This window comes from Schistocerca americana, chromosome 8 (genome assembly GCF_021461395.2).
Source record: "Schistocerca americana isolate TAMUIC-IGC-003095 chromosome 8, iqSchAmer2.1, whole genome shotgun sequence".
Classification (NCBI taxonomy): Eukaryota; Metazoa; Arthropoda; class Insecta; order Orthoptera; family Acrididae; genus Schistocerca; species Schistocerca americana.
The window spans coordinates 379,561,940-379,582,088 of NC_060126.1; positions in this window are offsets into that span (position 1 = coordinate 379,561,940).

The following is a 20,149-nucleotide window of genomic DNA, read 5'->3' on the forward strand; positions in this document are numbered from 1 at the left end:
GGAGTGTGAAAATCTCGCGTACAGACGTATGACACAAGTGACACTTGTTCACCTGACCATGTTCGAAGTCCGTGAGTTCCGCGGAGCGCCCCATTCTGCTCTCTCACGATGTCTAATGACTACTGAGGTCGCTGATATGGAGTACCTGACAGTAGCTGGCAGCACAATGCACCTAATATGAAAAACGTGTGTCTTTGTGTGTGTCTGGATACTTTTGATCACGTAGGGTACCTAGCAGAACTAGCACTTTAGTGAGAAACTATATTGTGGAGACATAGCTCATCCACAACCTAGGGACTTGCTTCCAGAATATGGAGATGTCGAAAAGAGACACTGAGAGAAGCGAAACATATATTTTATGTCGTTTGGTTATTTAACCGGATGACCTTAGGGCACTCATCCCCTCTCTCTCTCTCTCTCTCTCTCCCATACACAAAGAGAACTTTTACATCACTGCTACTTACAGAACGATCATAATTTCAGATCTAATGGCACGTGCAGTAACAGGACTGACTAATAATGAATATAAACAATTTGTAAGCAGGCACAAGGTACTGGCAGCGACGTGTATAAATAACGACACCGTGGAGTAACATGGTTTAAAGAGAAAAAAGACAACTGCGTTTGTGTAGCAAGAAAGGTGGTTGGTGCAAAAAACGCACAAGTCTCAGGAATATCATTGGAGAATTTTTCGGAGACGGGTGATGAGCGCCATTGTTTAAGCGTCGCTGAAGGAAACACAGGCGTTCATATTCGTATACATACGGCTGCCCTCTGGATTGCTACCATTAGCGCACAAGAAAGCCAGCTTCATAGTTCCGATGTCCCAATAAGTTGAAGATGTCAACGAAATAGAGGCTGCAACATTATCAGGCATTGGACGCAACTGACCACCGACCGAGTATTGTAAGTAGGCTGCTTAGGTTTTTTTATAGGTAACACCACGTAGCGCTCTGTATGAAAATCACTGGCTGTGCTGTGTGCAGTCTGTGTCTGGTTGGCATTGTTGAAAAATTCTGTATTGTAGTGGGTAGTTGGATGTTAACAGCGCGTAGCGTTGCGCAGTTGGAGGTGAGCCGCCAGCATTGGTGGATGTGGGGAGCGAGATGGCGGAGTATTGAGAGGGGATGATCTGGACGTGTGTCCATCAGAGACAGTAAATTTGTAAGACTGGATGTCATGAACTGCTATATGTATTATGACTTTTGAACACTATTAAGGTAAATACATTGTTTGATCTCTATCAAAATCTTTCATTTGCTAACGATGTCTATCAGTAGTTAGTGCCTTCTGTAGTTTGAATCTTTTATTTAGCTGGCAGTAGTGGCGCTCGCTGTATTGCAGTTGTTCCAGTAAGATTTTTGTGAGGTAGTCAGGGCCATTCTTTTGTAGGGATTATTGAAAGTCAGATTGCGTTGCGCTTAAAATATTGTGTGTCAGTTTAGTGTTGATCAGAATAGGTAAAGAGCGAAATGTCTGAGTACGTCCAGTTCTGCTCAGCTTTTTGAAAATCAAATAATGTAAGAGGTTTGTCAGCACAGTAATTCATAAATTTTTCTAAGGGGACGTTTCAGTATGACCACATGTAATACAACAGTATCTTAGATCACTGCCGTGTCGTAATACGGTAGCCATCAGTCTTCCCAGAGATATAGTCTCACGACAACTGCACTGAATCTATCAAATGCTATGTAAATATAACTCAAAGAAGCGCCTTGTTATCAATGTGTGAAGCATCATTTCTCTGAGAAATGCGGAGAACTAAGCATGGATAGAAATGAATAATTGTAGGCACACTTTGAATGCTGGTTGCGGAAGACGGAACTTGTTAGAAATATTTGACTGTTTAATAAATCATTCATATAAACATAGCATAATTTGACAGCAGTTGAAAAGATTGAAATTCATCTAGCCATATTAGTATTCCTCTGAAGAACTGGAGAAATAAAAGGAGTGCTGAAAAGTAGTGCTGCTGAATTTTTTAATCTGTTGAGGTATTATGCATATTGCTCGCTCGTGCGCACGTGGACCACCCTCTCGTTCAGCATGACAATGTCAGACCACACACGATCGCTACGACATCTGCGACAATTCGACCCCTAGCGTTTGTGTCATTGATCATCCTCTGTACAGTCCCAACTTGCCCACATTAGATTGTCGGCTGTCTCCAAAGCTTCAAGAACACCTTTGAGGACTTCAATTTGATAACGATGAAAGGTTGCAAGGAGAGGTGAGGGTGTGTCTGCGTCAACGAACTCAAACATTCTGCATTGACATTGCCAACGAACTGTTCCCTCGTTGGGAGAAATGTGTTCATCGCCAGGGTGACTATGTTCAGAAATAAATATGTAGGCATGAGGAATAAAGACGTAGAATGTTAATAAAGACGGTTTTTTTTAATAAGATTCGAAAAGTTTTCACATAAAAAACTGTGGAGGTATTTATTTTCAGCATGGCCTCTTATCTTACAGGGTCCTGTACAGTTGTCATTTCACTTTAAAGTATTTAAGACATTAGCAAAGATGGCAGAAAGTTCATTTGAAAGGGCTTCTTTCTTGTTCACCACTGAACACGCCAAAGTGGCCGTTGCGCCGGGAGATATCCTGCCGTATCTCCGTTAAAAGGAAATAACGTGAGACTTGGTTACGAATACGGTTTCGTGGCCCCTCGGTACATTCTTTTTTTTTTTTTTTTCTTTTTTTTTTTTTTATCAGATTCAGAAAGCAGACTCACTCACACGATTGCTATACAAACAGACATGTGTCACATCTCCTGCACTTCGGCCGTTATGTTGACATCGGACCTGGATGAGGTGATGACTGCTTAAGTCACTCCTCCATGACCGAAGTAATAAAAAAATATCTCGCTGTGGCGATTACATACGTCCTGCCGGTTTAATTTTTAGCACAGCATAGGACTCGATACGTTGGTCTTCCAAAATGCTGAGAGTACATAGAATCTGTTACGCACTGAATCAAATTGTTTATGATCCGTTAGCTCGTGCTTAACTGGGTATTGGTCCAAAGTGCGTACGCCGTTACGTCCGAGCCTCATGGAATAGTACGACAGCCTGTAACCAGCAGCCTTTCCCTCGCAATTCTGTCTGCACAAGCTTACCCATGAGGGTAACCGGTGCTTTTTCTGATACTTGATTCAATTTTTCCGCGTTTGTGATTCTTGTTCCAAAGTATTCAGTATTAATATTTACTGTAAAATGTGTAATCATTAATTATTTATTGTAATTGCTAAGTAACCTTTGCTGCAGAAGTGAGAAGTAGTAGCTAACCTGTGCAATTCGAACCTTTTGTAAACTAGGCAGATATAAAACAATTGTATTCAAAGAAACAAACGGTCAGGTATCAACATTTCTGCCTATCGTATGTTAGGTCGGTTTTGTGGAAGCTATTAATTTATTATGCGCCAACTGCAAGTGTACTCATGCCCATATGGGCCACTGTGTCAATGTCCACATTAAAGAATAGGATTAATCTGGTAACGCCGATATCTCTCGCATTTAACAACGATTTAGTGATGAACAAACAAGTTGTGTTTCACTCTCGCGTGATGACCAAAAAAAATGTTTTAGCATGTTTACTGGAATACTCTCTTTCAAATTCTGAATGTGGTAGGAGTGAAATACAATTTTTACAATTGGCACAGAAACCGGATGGAAATTATAAGACTCGAGGGCCATGGAAGTGAAGTAGTTGTTGGGAGAGGAGTGAGACAGGGTTGTAGTTTACCCGCGATGTTATTGAATCTGTATATTGAGCAAGCAGTAAAGGAAACACAAGAAGTATTTGGAGTAGGAATTAAAATCCATGGAGAAGAAATAAAATCTTTGAGGTTTGCCAATGACATTGTAGTTCTTTGAGAGCCAGCAGAGGACTTTGAAGAGCAATTTAACGGTATGGACAGTGTCTTGAGAGGAGGACATTTAAGGTGAACATCAAAATGGTTCACATGGCTCTGAGCACTATGGGACTTAACATCTGAGGTCATCAGTCCCCTAGAACTTAGAACTACTCAAACCTAACTAACCTAAGGACATCACACACATCCATGCCCGAGGCAGGATTCGAACCGGCGACCGGAGCGGTAGGACGGTTCCAGACTGAAGCGCCTAGAACCGTTCGGCCACACTGGCCGGCCGGTGAACATCAACAAGAGCAGAACGACTATAATGGAATGTAAGCAATTTACATTATGTGATGCTGAGGGAATTAGATAAGCAAATGAGACACTTAAGGTAGTAAATGAGTTTTGCTATTTAGGAAGCAAAATAACTGATGATGGTAGAAGTAGAGACCATTTAAAATGTAAACTGGCAATGGCAAGGAAATCGTTTATGAAGAAGCGAAACATCGGGTATAGATTTAAGCATCAAGAAGTCTTTCCTGAAAGTATTTGTAGCGAGTATAGCCATGTATGGAAGTGAAACAAGGATGATAAATACACTCCTGGAAATGGAAAAAAGAACACATTGACACCGGTGTGTCAGACCCACCATACTTGCTCCGGACACTGCGAGAGGGCTGTACAAGCAATGATCACACGCACGGCACAGCGGACACACCAGGAACCGCGGTGTTGGCCGTCGAATGGCGCTAGCTGCGCAGCATTTGTGCACCGCCGCCGTCAGTGTCAGCCAGTTTGCCGTGGCATACGGAGCTCCATCGCAGTCTTTAACACTGGTAGCATGCCGCGACAGCGTGGACGTCAATCGCATGTGCAGTTGACGGACTTTGAGCGAGGGCGTATAGTGGGCATGCGGGAGGCCGGGTGGACGTACCGCCGAATTGCTCAACACGTGGGGCGTGAGGTCTCCACAGTACATCGATGTTGTCGCCAGTGGTCGGCGGAAGGTGCACGTGCCCGTCGACCTGGGACCGGACCGCAGCGACGCACGGATGCACGCCAAGACCGTAGGATCCTACGCAGTGCCGTAGGGGACCGCACCGCCACTTCCCAGCAAATTAGGGACACTGTTGCTCCTGGGGTATCGGCGAGGACCATTCTCAACCGTCTCCATGAAGCTGGGCTACGGTCCCGCACACCGTTAGGCCGTCTTCCGCTCACGCCCCAACATCGTGCAGCCCGCCTCCAGTGGTGTCGCGACAGGCGTGAATGGAGGGACGAATGGAGACGTGTCGTCTTCAGCGATGAGAGTCGCTTCTGCCTTGGTGCCAATGGTGGTCGTATGCGTGTTTGGCGCTGTGCAGGTGAGCGCCACAATCAGGACTGCATACGACCGAGGCACACAGGGCCAACACCCGGCATCATGGTGTGGGGAGCGATCTCCTACACTGGCCGTACACCACTGGTGATCGTCGAGGGGACACTGAATAGTGCACGGTACATCCAAACCGTCATCGAACCCATCGTTCTACCATTCCTAGACCGGCAAGGGAACTTGCTGTTCCAACAGGACAATGCACGTCCGCATGTATCCCGTGCCACCCAACGTGCTCTAGAAGGTGTAAGTCAACTACCCTGGCCAGCAAGATCTCCGGATCTGTCCCCCATTGAGCATGTTTGGGACTGGATAAAGCGTCGTCTCACGTGGTCTGCACGTCCAGCACGAACGCTGGTCCAACTGAGGCGCCAGGTGGAAATGGCATGGCAAGCCGTTCCACAGGACTACATCCAGCATCTCTACGATCGTCTCCATGGGAGAATAGCAGCCTGCATTGCTGCGAAAGGTGGATATACACTGTACTAGTGCCGACATTGTGCATGCTCTGTTGCCTGTGTCTATGTGCCTGTGGGTCTGTCAGTGTGATCATGTGATGTATCTGACCCCAGGAATGTGTCAATAAAGTTTCCCCTTCCTGGGACAATGAATTCACGGTGTTCTTATTTCAATATCCAGGAGTGTAGTTTAGGCAAGAAGAGAACAGAAGATTTCGAAATGTGATGCTACAGAAGCATACTGAAGATTAGATGGGTAGATCACGTAACTAATGAGGAGGTACTGAATAGAACTGGGGAGAACAGGAATTTGTGGCACATCATGAAGGGATCGGTCGGTAGGACATGTTCTGAGGCATCAAGGCATCACCAATTTTGCACTGGAGGGCAGCGTGGAGGGTAAAACTCGTAGAGGGAGACCAAGAGATGAATACACTAAGCAGATTCAGAAGGACGTAGGTTGCAGTAGGTACTTGGAGATGAGAAAGCTTGCACAGGATAGAGTAGCATGGAGAGCTGCATCAAACCAGTCTCTGGACTGAAATCACAACATAAACAATGTTTTAGCAGTCATAGCAATGATTTGAGTAAGCGTGCTATGACCAATGGAACCAATAACATGGATTAGTGTGTGCTGAAGATTTTTTGTTTGCTCAAAAAGTTGCAACCTTAGTCGCAGGCAGGATCTCACATCCCGCCGTGAGGCATGCATGCTCGCCACCGACGACATTCTGCGTCTGCTTCCTAAAATAATGCTGCTGCAGCATTTTGCGGCGCAGCAGCGGTGGTCTGGATTACTTCTTGGTGTGGTACAACGCCTTGCGCTTCCGCAGTCGTCCTGATAACGAGGAGCGAGTTCCATCCCAAGATACCCGATTCTCTCAAGTATAAACGCCACCCATTCTTGGAATTCCGCCAGCGCCGTGACACATGAGAGTTGTCGGTCCACTGCATGACCTAGTAGCTACATGATCTACGAGCAGCGTCATCAGCTAGGCGAAGCTGCTGGTCTAATAGCAGCCAACCACACTTATTGGCTCTCGTCATGGATCAACATTTATCGTCGTCACAGGATTTCATGGAATCCATGCAGTTATTGTAACCATGTTCTTAACAACGTGCCTACTTTGAAATTCAATAAATCAGTTTTGACCAAGAGTCTGTAAGATCCCCCTTCCTGGGCTAGGATATAACTGACCGTGATCGCATATGTCTTATAAAATATAACAGAGAGTAAGGCTATCGTTACCGAAGGAAAACAACACCGGTTAGTTGGAGGAAAGTGTACAAGAGACTCTTCTGAAGGAAGAATATATTCCAAATTTAAGCTAAATTTAGATGATAATTTTGAAATGGGTGGAATATAGTGCAAACGCTCACGAACCGCACATGGGGAATAAGGGTACCATATTATACGAATATTTACTGCAAAAGTTGAAACCTTCCCTTCTCCTCTATATCTCTTTTGTTTCGCAACGTTCCCTTCTACAATAACCTATGAAACCTTTCCTTAGGATTTCTATCGGTTGCTAATAGCAAATAAAATCTTCCCTTGAAATTTATTCTCTTTCTCAATCTTCGCATACAAATTTAAATGCTGCTTATTAAAAGTTATTTTCTGATTATTTCAACGAAACATAGAATGTGTCGTCGTCGTGGCTCTCAGTCGTTACGTGCAATAACCCAAAACTGTTCCTTACCTTTTTTATTGTTCCTGGATCGCCATCTGACTGCTACATCGAACTGCGACATGAATATACTTACTCTGTTTTACTATACTCTATTAGCGGCTGGTGGGCTGTCATAACTAGTAGCTGTGTTCATTACCAAAGCTGACGTTATTCTTTAATAGCAAAGCTGACGTTATTCTTTAATAACAAAGCTGACGTTATTCTTTAATTAATTTGACTGAAGCTACGTAATTCATAGTTAAACTTTTTCATGAAAACAATAAAATTTTGCGAAGTTTTACGTTGATGGTTTTTGAGATGGATTATAATCAGTAATGCAAAAATTAATTATATTCTGAATGAAATAATTTTACAAACGTTCAAATGGGACTTACTTTTTACAATAATCTTACAACTAGCATTACGCAAACATATCTTCAGTAGTCTTGAGTTTCCCAAAAAATTAATTCAATAATATTAGTTCCTCTTATGATAATAGTTAATTGATGTCTCTGTACATCCGTTTATAATCTCTTGTAGATCATAGCTGGTGGCTGGCAGGCACGCCGCTCCTCTCAACCTCTCGCTTCAGACCTGCTACCGACTCGCTTCACATCTCGCTTACCACTGACTTCCTACGAACGCTAAAGTGCGGTCTCTCCTCCGAACAATGCTTTCTGGTGCAGACAATCCCCGCTACCATTACAAAATCTATCAATGCGCGGTCTTTTCCACTCGTTTCTTAAAATGTATCCATACTCGGTCTATCCCGCCCTTTTTAATATTATGTCAATGTGCGATCTCTCTTGCCAACAATACTTTGGTGCAGACATTCCCTGCTAACATAATTATTTCCAACATGACAAATATAAATTATTCCTACTTAATCCTATTAATAAAATATAAACATCTTTCATAAATTGTGGTTTGACAATAGACAATAGAAATGTACACGTCTTACAAAGTCATTGGTAACACAAAGAAGATACTGTTTAGCTAAAAGAGGGATAATTAAACGTTGCCAGCCCGCTAGGGTAACGAATCTCCTGAATCTTGATGAAAGTAATGGCAAAGAAATTTAAGCCAATAATCACTGGCGTGGCAACAGAAGGCTTTCACGCTTTTCCACAACACAACATTTTACGAGAAAATACATCAGTCAGAAAGCAGTTTGCAGTTACTCATTCTGAAATACTAAATTTTGAAAGTAACATTAAATGAAATTACTGCATAAATAAATTACTGGCGTAACTTGAACTTTGACACGTAAAAAATAACTTTCAGTAACATAAGTGTAACGTAATGCAAAATTTAGAAAAAGGCAAGCCATTTACTTCTGATTATTGAAAGACTGAATTGAATTTAAGCAAATGAGCAATTGATTTTCCTTTTAAGATAACAAAAATAAAATACATACCAAGCAACAAGAAGTCACTCTCGAAGCAAAATACAGAATAAATTAAACTGTGCACTCTTAATTTCGGCTTTATCTTTGGTCATTAGTTTTGCCAGTGAAATTTTACTTTACTGTAAGTAGCCTCTGTTATGCAGTACACGAATGAACAGTTACTGAGGCAGGAACTTTAGACTGAGACTGGCAATAAATAGCTCGTTTTTGTTATTCTGGCTACACTCGGTGATTGAATGGGATGCAAAGGGACTTTGCTTGGTAATAATGTCTGAGGACAGTGACAACACAGGTGCCCTACAAGATTTAAGTCTTGCTAGTTATTCATACTTTGTGAAAGAAATGTCAAAAGCCGTGCGGAAGACGAAGAATGTAGCTGACGACAATGCAGAGCTGCCGTTGTTGTTGTTGCTGCTGCTGCTCGATGAGAAGAACATCGAGTCATCTCCAGAGCCACGGATAATCGTGGGACAGGCAACAGTTGGAACTGCAGCTTCCTCCGCCCCTGTCCACTCCTTCTGTGCTCTCAATACTCAATACTGACCACCGCGTCGGCGGGAGCGCCCAACATTGACTTCGCACTCCTTCATAAATCCAGCTTCCCTGATCTCCTCTCTGTCCGCAATGCGACAAAGACCTTCCACACCCAAAGCTAAACAACGGCGCAGCTACTACCATTTCGCCGCTGCTATCGATACTTTTCAATAGTGTTTCCTTGGCTATTACCCAGCAATTCATTATAATTAGAATAAATTATGTACAGAGTGATATTATTGGATTTCAGACATTTTGCATATGAGAAAAGGATAGCCATCGAGCTGTAGTTTGTAATGATACTAAGCATGACAACGCGAGAGTAAAGAAACGAAATCTGTTTATAACGTGCGCCTATACCAAGACGCGCGGCCAGCGTTTAAAAGGTACTTTTAAACACTATGACTCGCTGGGCGGAGATATTTAAAATCATTTCCGCAGCGCTTGATAGCAAGAAGCTGTGAAACAGGAGAAAGAACAGTTTATCATTTGTTAGAAAAATTCTAGAGTATTTATAGTTAGTTGTACTTCTGGTCGCCGATATGTTAACATGTACTTCATTACCTTTGATGTTCGGTCGCCGACTTGTTAAGACGTGTTGTGTAGCACCGCTACAAGTTATATTTCATTTAGTGTGAAAAACCACGTTATCACCAAGAAAAAAAACGCTTTTGTAAACCTTGTGACGATAAAAAATACTTACGCGCACGCCAGGACATTTAATTTTTACAAAATATCACACATACAAAAGCAGCGATTGTTGGACTGCTCCATGTATGAATAAAACATAAAAATGTAAGTTTTGTATTCATTGTAAATTTCTTAATGTTTATAGTTTAACGCCTTTGCTCTTTAAGAATATATTGATGTTTCACTGTACAGAGAATCTATGCTTATTCTTTTCTTTAAATTAACCACAAATAATGTTTATGTTTAAATAAATTTGTTACAGATTCGCTCTTTATCGCGGTGTCTCGATTATATTTGGGAGACCATTAATGTGTTCAATTTCCGATCTGACAACTTTTTTTACAAAATTTCACTGTTTTGCATTCATTTCCAATTTATTTTTTTTTATTATTCAAATAGGTCCCTTAGGTAAATTCATTGAAGAGTCTGATTGGGTGAAAGCAATCCGGGTTAAGAGGTCATTTGAGAAACTATTTTCGCGCAATCAATCTGTACGTCTCCTGAACACAATCGAGAACCGACGCTTCAGCGATCATTCATTAATTTTTCTCTCTTTCCAAGTCGTAGCAAAAAACGGCCAAGGAGAACTGCCGTGAGTATGCAATCTAGTGTTAATAGTTGCATTCTTTATCTTGTCGGCAAACATTGCCATAAATTATCATCATCAATGTTATATTTGGTTAAATGGAAAAAGCAAAAACCTTTTAACGCTAGAACAGCCAAAAATAGATACACTAGTACACCGATTACGCAATAAACATGGTCTCTCTAATACAGCTTAAAGCTTCAGAATCAAAAGTACAGTGCAAGTTATGAACGAATATTAAACGGCGAAAATTATTTATGGTGCAGAAGGTGTTTTATCTGCATTTTCGGTGTCACACCACCACTTTGGGACTGATTAAGCGGAGAGCAGGTCTCTCCTCGGGTGTCACCGCCTAACACTACTAAGGGCCCTGGGTTTAAAGGGTCCTGGGTTTAACATGGAGCATTTGCTCACTGCTGCCGGCATCCTGGAACTGTTTACAGTATAATAATAACGAATACTTTTATTGAATGAAAAGTTTTAGTTCTGCGCTTGCCGTGTTACAGGAAAATCCCAACACACAGATCACGCACGCGCTGTCCTGGGGCCAAAGGTGCCGTCCTGCATAGTGCTGGTGTCGCTGTTGACTGTCGCACCGCCAAATCGTTACACAATTTTAAAAAGGAATGAAATTCAGGATAAAGTGCTATTCTGCGTCATAAAGACATTCTTTACAATGTTTGTGTTGCGTTGATAACTTCGGTAGCGCGAACATAAACTCACCTTAAACACATGGCAGATTAACAGCACAGCTCTATAAAACATAACGACGAGATAGATAAAGTAACGTAACTCGGCGCCAATAAATGGAAGTGTTGGAGTATTTTGCCAGACGTATCCAAGTCGTGTACAAGAAGCTCGACGCGACGTGGTGCGACGGTACCGTGACTGTACCGCCAAATGGAGCTGCCGCATCAACACGACGCAGTTGAAGGAGAGGGTTGAAGACATAGTGCGCCAACCATGGAGTAGTTATGGTGCGCTGTTCTGTTCTTTATTACAATGTGGCCTGGAGACAACATTTGGATTACTTCACAATGATTGAATCATTGGGGAACTGGGAGAAGGATGAAGTGTGAGGGTGTAGCCCAGGAGTTTGGTATTGTTCATAGTATTGTTCCACGTGCATGGGGATCGTTCTCAACCACAGACACTGTTGCCCGTAGGCTAGGAAGTGGTCGACTGCTTTAAAATGCAACAGCAGATAAGAACTGTATTGTGAAGCAGGCAAGAAGTGACTCAAGTCAGACAGTGGGTTCAGTTGTAATAGAATTTAATAGATCTCAAGGCCCATAGTTGCACGGCGGCTATATAGATGTGGTCCCTTCTCCCGACTGTCAGGAGATCGGTGCAAGATTTCCGATGGTGTCAATAGGGACTGCATCGACGAGGAATGGGGTCTCCGAGCACTTTCGTATGACAGTGAATTCAGGCTGAGTACCTCGTACCCTCTCAAGCCGCGAGATGGGAACACGTAACGGGCCCGAGAACAATTTCGGTGGTCCAGGTCTTATGGTGTATAAAAGCATAATGTTGCATGGGCGTATTGACCTCGAAATCTTTTAACGCAGTACACTCACTCACCAATGTTACTGTGACAATGTACACCTTCAAATGAATGTTCAAATGTGTGTGAAATCTTATGGGACGTAACTGCTAAGGTCATCAGTCCCTAAGCTTACACACTACTTAACCTAAATTATCCTAAGGACAAACGCACACGTATCTACGCCCGAGGGGGGACTCAAACCTCCGCCGGGACTAACCGCACAGTCCATGATTGCAGCGACTCAGACCGCTTGGCTAATCCATCGCGGCTGTACACGTTCCCCACGTGCGTCTTTTCAATGGTGCGTTCGTCCCAGGCTTTATTTTTATGGATGACACTGCGCCATAGCATATAACAGATCAGCTGGGAGCTCTTGGAGCTAGAAGATATTCGGCAAATGCGCTGGCTTTCCCGTTCGCACGACTTAAATCTCATCGGGTAGTGGTTAGCACACTGGACTCGCATTCGGGAGGACGACGGTTCCATCCCGTCTCCGGCCATCCTGATTTAGGTTTTCCGTGATTTCCCTAAATCGTTTCAGGCAAATGCCGGGATGGTTCCTCTGAAAGGGCACGGCCGATTTCCTTCCCAATCCTTCCCTAACCCGAGCTTGCGCTCCGTCTCTAATGACCTCGTTGTCGACGGGACGTTAAACACTAACCACCATCATCGGGTAGTTGTGGGATGCGGAAGGGAGACACCCTACACTAAGTCCACACATACCAACGACCGTCCAGCAGTTTTCATCCTCGCTGGTGTATGAGTGGTACGTCCCAACGCTAGAAATCGTTACCAACATTGTGGTCAGCATACGAGCACGTTGCTGAGCATACACCAGCGACCTTGGTGATTACACACCCTGTTAGCAAACATGTCTTGCCTTTTATAAAGTCAAGGGAACCATCATAAATAGCGGTGATTTCAGTGTAACTGCTGTCTTCGAATGAAAGTGTCGTTCCTGTTCGTCTCACTGCCCATTTCTTTCAGTTAGCTTATGTACTGTGCCTTAGCAGTTTCTTCCATGTATGGTCCGAGTTTCCTCGAGCTGTTACTTGGTAGTTCTGCATACTAATATAGCTACTAGCAGTTATCTCGGTTGCATAGAGTATTTTAACACCTAAAACTGCACTCAAGAACAAAGCCTAGTAACGTCATATCATTGCATATATTTTGATTCTGGTGGTAGCACCGGCTGAGATAATAGTTCAAGAATAGTCTGGCTTTTTCAAAAAAAAAGCAACAATCGTGCAGTAGGACATTAGGCAAGCTCTACAAAATCAATGATAAACGTCTCTCGAGCTTCCAGCCACGTCAAGTGGTTTAAAATAACGAGCCTTCGGTCGAGTCCTCCTAGGTCGTTGTCAAGGGGTGACTGTCTTTTGGTTTCTGTTACCGTCGTTACAGAGCTCCAAGCCCTAATAGAAAGCACTGAAGCTCAGATAATTATAGGTACAGAAAGCTGGCTAAAGTCGGATATAAGTTCAGCCGAAATTTTTTCAAACGGTCTCACAGTGTGCAGAAAGGATAGATTAAATACAGTTGGTGGAGTATTTATTGCTGTCAGAAGCAGTTTGCCTTGTAGTGAAACTGAAGTAGATAGTTCCTGTGAAACAGTATGGGTAGAGGTTATACTTGACAATCGGACTAAACTAATAATTGGGTCGTTTTACCGACCCCAGACTCAGAAGATATTGTTGCTGAACAGTTCAAAGAAAACTTGAGTCATTTCAAATAGTACCCCACTCATACAGTTATAGGCGGTAGTGACGTTAATCTACCCCCCATATACTGGAAAAATTATGCCTTTAAAGCCGGCGGCAGGCATAAAACATCACCCGAAATTGCACTGAATGCTTTGTCGGAAAGATACTTTCTGGACTGAAGGCCCAAAACCACACAAAAAACAAGAACGTCTGAAGGCCTGGCTTAGAAATCAAAGGTAAAATTTAGAAAAAAAAACATGCAATTGAAAACAATTAGCGGCTGAAGGATTACACTACACGTCTGAAGGACAACTATAATTAAACACATTCATAAACATTTTTTTCTAACCAAGAAATTTCTTTTTAAACTTACAACAGAATCCCCAAAAGCCTAATTAAAGAATTATTAACTTTTTGCACGGCTGAAAGCTTCAAATAAATCTGAAACAACGGCTGAAGGCCTGAACAACACGTCAGACAAACAATTTAAAATAAACCCCTTCCTTCTTATAAAAAAATTTTCCTTTAAAGAATACACATGGCTGAAGGCCTTATTGAAAGGGGTTCACGTAAATCCTTGGCTGAAGGCTACACATAACACATCAAACAACTAACGTCTTAGGGTAGATAGAACAAACGTAAGGAAAAAATATTTTCTTAAAGAAAATCAATCTTCGAACTTTTAACACAGCTGAAGGCCTTTATGTAGAATTTAAAAAGGAACTGAATTAATGCACGACCGAATGCCTCACACAATACTTCAATCTAAAATTAAAATCAAAATCTACAACAAACAGAACTACGGGTGCTCATAAGTGTTCCAAGGGTCGGCCTAAGAAGGTAGCTCAAACGTAAGGTGAGGTGAGACAGACAGCCAAGAGCTGAAGTTAAATAATCGTATGGCAACCCAGACTAGGGACGGCCCAAGGACCGACCAACAATTTATCCAGTTCCCTTCCATCCGAGCAACAGTACAACAATGGAAAATATCGGCCGAGGACGAGGATACGAACAGCACTACATCTTCACGAATTGGTGTCTAAAAACAGCCAAGGGAACAATAGCAACTCTTAGCAAAATATAAACCAAACAACTCAAAGGCTGTTGAACTACACGCCATGGCAGACAGCATCAACACGACAAGGAAAGGCACATGGCTGGAATACTATGCTAACGATCAGGGCAGGTAACTGGGGCGTTAACGGCCACAGGGCAGAAAATACCGTTGGTGAACTTCAATGGCAAGTAACAGTCTATTTAACAATTAATCACAATATAAGAAGACAGCTGCAAGATTTCGCTGACTCCTGCACAGCATATATTTCTGGTAGCCCAAATGGCCCAGAAAGCAACAACCTGCAAATGAACGAACAGATGTCACAATAGTTGAGGTTTCGTAACATGTTAACTGATCACTCAATTTCAGTGTCCAGGTTCGGTGGGCAACAAACTTTGTCGCTCACGATCCGACAGCGCGTGCGCACTAGCAGCGGTCCTGGCCTACCTCGGGCCGCAGAGACTTCCTCGCTGCTCCGTCCCAACCGACTGACCACTACCTCCGCCCAGAAATACTAGCGGTAACACCAAAGATAGTACGACAGCGCTAGTATCGATAACCGCTACTGCTGCCACTCAAGAAGTTAAGCCGGCAACTTCGTTACGCCAGTAAGCAAGGAAGAAATAAAACGCCACTCGATGTGACAAAATGCCAACGGCATGAACGCGAGCCGCACACATCTCATCCTTTTGCTTGCGTTATTTCCGAAAAATGGCTTGCAAAATCAGGCGGTTGTTGTAGCCATTTTCCCTGAACACTATCTGTACGTGATTCAGTTCCTTCGGTAGGTTTTCAGCGTCTGAGACGGCTTCCGCTCGATGCACCATGGTTCTCATAAACGAACATTTCTGCAACGAATGGTGATAGTTGTTAACGAGCAGGTATCGGTCCGTGTGGTAGGGTTTCCGGTAAACATTGTGCCTGAGATACTTGTTTGCTTCACGACGGACAATGACGTCAAGGAATGGCAAGGCACCGTATATCCTTACCTGCGTCATGAACTTGATATTGTCATGGATACTGTTGATGTGATCGGAGAATTGTCCCAGCTTTTGACGTCCATGAGGTCAGACAACGAACATGTCGTCGACGTAACGATAAAAGCAATTGGGTTTTGTAGGAGCCGTGTCCAGGGTGATATCCTCAAAGTGCTCCATAAAGAGGTTGCCTATAGCTGGAGCTATTATCGCGACGCCGTCCACCTGGTTGATGTATTCTCCGTCAATCAAAAAATATGATGGCCTCAGTGTGCTTAAAAATTCCACCACAGTATCGTCAAATAAATGGGAGAGTAGATCTGTAGAATCTTTAATAGAATCCTCGTCATTCAAAGCTGATTATAATATTTGATCCAGGACGTAGGTATTTATTTCCACTAATGAAGTCAGTCGCATTCCTAATGTGCTGCACACAGCAGACCAATGTGCAGAGTAAGAAGGCTGGCCAAAAGTTTCGCCAGTTTGTAAGTCGGCTATCCAGTGGAGCTCACGACGGGACGAAGAGGTGTGTACTACTTCTGAACCTTAGGGAGGCCATTCGCCAGTAGACGAGGTGCCAGATGAAGAAGGTTTTCAATGACGTTCTCTTCCAGAGAAAACTACTTGAGAATCTCCGACGTCTTCCTCATTCGAATATTCTATAAAATAGCATATTCTATAAAACCAGTTTTGTAGGCAGCATTCAAACCCATTACGAGAAAAGACATCGAAATGTAGTTATGCACGGAAAAGTGTGAAATAAGGTCTCCAGTAAAAAAAAAATTGAGGATACAAAAAGAAATTCTTATATGGATGAAAATTCCGACACACCACGCCTGATTGCTATTTAAATATTCACGACAAGAGGATTAATAACTTTCAGATAAGAACGAGAAAAATTACATGACGCAGTTTTTAAACGCATACACAGGATATAGTAACTGTGAGAGCTTGACATATCCGACAGATACTTACCGCCTTAGATTATTCTTGGGAGAGAGTTGCCGCTCCTATATCTGTATCTTACAAATATTTTCCGAGGACGTCATACCTGAAACAAAATAAAAACGAAATGTCATGAGTATTGTAATCATACGGTAATACTATGACTAAATGCACACTAGTGTTCAAAAATTAAGTGTAAAATGACAGGAAGTTACTGCAAACATGCGCGAATATAGGGTGTTTTTATAAAGAGTCGCATATTCCTACAGGAGGTAGTACTGGTCTAAACTCGAAGAAAAGTTCCTGTAATTACATGTCCGGAAACCAATACCTGTTCAAATATGCGGCAGTCTGTCCTCTCATTCTCTTCTATCTGTTGTGTGGAAGTACACGCTACAGGCAGATCTGCATGTGGTTAGCATAAGTCGTGGAACGTCGTTCAGCCCTTCTTCGCCACTAATCAGACACTCTTTCAAATACGCCTGGCCGCATTCCGACAGTGTCACATGCACTGCTCTCACGTACATTGTCGATGGATTGGGAATACCCCAAAGCCTTTAAATGTCCCCACAGCCAGAAATCCCACGAATTCTGGTCCGGTGAACTGGGATTCCATGCTACCTCATCGACTAATCCATTGCCCATCAGACGATGCAGTGAGGTACTGTCACATGATCTGTGGAAAATGGAATCGTTACCCGTCGTGCATAAACTACAACCTATGAGTCTATTAACGACAATTGTTGCACATAAATTGATAGATAAACAATGATTATCCTCATAATTTCTTGAGGATTTGCATCTTCCCAAACATGAGTATCATGGTAATTTACTAGGCCAACTCATTTAAATCGGGCCTCACTGTAAATAAAATGCAGGCTGTGAACTACGGATTTTCTGCCCGTATCTCAACAGGAATTCGTTCCCGGATGTATAATTACAGGAAATCTTTTTCTGGATTTGACCAGTATCGCCCCCTATAGGAGAGAGTGACACTTTCTTTCGTCAAGAATAAGAACAGTTCAAGTAACAGTACTCACTACTTCCATTACTTATTTCAGTTAAAGGCAGTGAAATGAAGTCCTATGACGACGAGCCTCAACTGCACATCAACACCCATTGGGATCTGTCATCAAGCGGTGCCATGACTAACCTAAATGTGTCGCCTGTTTCCTCTTTCTTTCGTTTTGGGGGCCATGTTGAATAGGAAGCATCTGTTTAGTAATTTGAAAGTGACACTGTACACGCCAAAAGAGCCTGCAGACCTATCGCTGTTCTGGAGAAACTGTAGGGAAGAAAGTTTATGCCCGACTAGGTGCCAGTTTTGTACTTTATCAGGACTTGAGCTACAGTGTACTAAGGCAGCGTCAGTAAAGTGTGAAACTCGTATAAAATTTGCCAATGAAACATGACAGTGCCGTGGGTTTCCCTAGGCTACGATTCGCAGGAAAGATTAGTATAGTTATTTTGCTTATTGATATTGTCTTGGTATGAAAAGAAACCCGCTTGCCCATAATTGAGTTACGCAATGACCAGACACGCGTGCAGTAACTTTGAGCGAAGCCGCTGAAGTTTTGAAAAATCAGATAGTCGCACTGATGCAGGAAAAAACAGAACGGAGGCAGGCTAATGAAGAAAAGTAGAGGCAATTAACCCCATTACCAGCACCAACTGTGCTGACGCAGTCAGGAGAGGATACTAGCCCCGTAGTTAGCGCGCCAGTTCCCTCTATAGATACTCTGACAGCTAGTCCCATTGCAGCTTTTTCTAGGGAAACATTTGAGAATGTGTCGGCTTTTCTAGATGATATTAAGCAAGCAGCTCGGTTAGGGAACTGGTCCGATGTATTTCTATGGCGAAGTGATTCTAAAACCTATCTCACATACCAGGAGATACTTGGTAGGGCACTCCACTGGCTCGAGGACTAATCCCCAACGCTATTGTAAGAAAAACAGAGACAGACGTTCCAGCGAAAAGCTCATGGGGTTAACGCAAGAGCATAATGAATCAGTAGAGGCATTCTCTGCCAGGGATCTTAAAGTAAACTCGGAGACTTACGTATCAACGCACAATGCAGAAGCCGACAAAGTCCTCTTGAGAAGCAGAGAATAAGGCCTTCGACGTATTCGTGAGAGGTTCCAATCTGTGTGAATTCCTAATGGACCAAACTGCTGAGGTCTTCGGTACCTAGACGTACAGGCTACTTAAACAAACTTAAACTAACTGATGCTAAGGACAACACACACACACCCATGCCCGAGGGAGGACTCGAACCTCTGGCGGGAGGGGTCAAGCAGTCCCTGACATGGCGCCTCAAACCGCAAGGCCACACCGCGCGGATTCGTGAGAGGTATTTCAGTGGATCTGGGTAAGGATGGAGAATCCTAGTGATTTGACCTCTGTAATTATAATTGACAGTTCGATGAAATAGATCTTGTGACTTGAAAACTGATTGGCCATGGTATTTTGTTCTCGAATGTTAACTATCACAGATGTGGACAAACGGGTCACAAGAAGAGGCACTGTCCACAGCCAAAGCGCTTTGACTGTGCTAAGATTGGACGTAAGGCGCATTTCTGCAGCAGCAGTAAGCACGAAAAGCCCAAGATGAAGACGCGTTTGTTAAACGTAAACTACATTGCTTTGACTGCCGGAGGTCGCTCACAATAAAACAGACACCGTAGTAACGAGAGCGGAGACGAACTGTTGCTTGATTGACGAAGTAGGGACTAAGGAATCTCAATTCTTGTTAGACAAGGGTGCGCAACTGACAGTTGCTAGTCTGCATCTCTTAGATAGGAGGAGATTTCAGTCTCCACGATATAGGTTCCATGGAGTGGGCAAATATGAGGTACAATCGTTGAGGACAACGCTGCTCTCTTTTAGCACTGGGCTGAAAAGTTTAGGGAGTATATGGAGGTGCTGCCGCATGCATCTAGGCGTAACCATAGAACGAACTTAAGTGGAACGACAATATAAAACAGATAGTGGTAAAAGCAGACACTAGACTCAGATTTATCGGGAAAATGTTAGGGAAATGTAACTCATCCACGAAAGAAGTGGCTTATAAGGCGCTTGTTCGCCCTATTCTTGATTATTGTTCATATATCTGGGATCCCTATCAAGTAAATCTGACAGAAGAGATACAGAAGACCCAACGAAGAGCAGCGCGATTGCTCACGGAACCATTTAGCAGGCGAGAGCGTCACGGAGATGCTAAACAAACTCCACTGGCAGACGTTACAAGAGAGACGTTGTGTATCACAGAGAGATTTACTATTGAAATTTCGGGACAACACTTTTCAGAAGGAGTCTGACAACGTATTACTTCCCCTCATA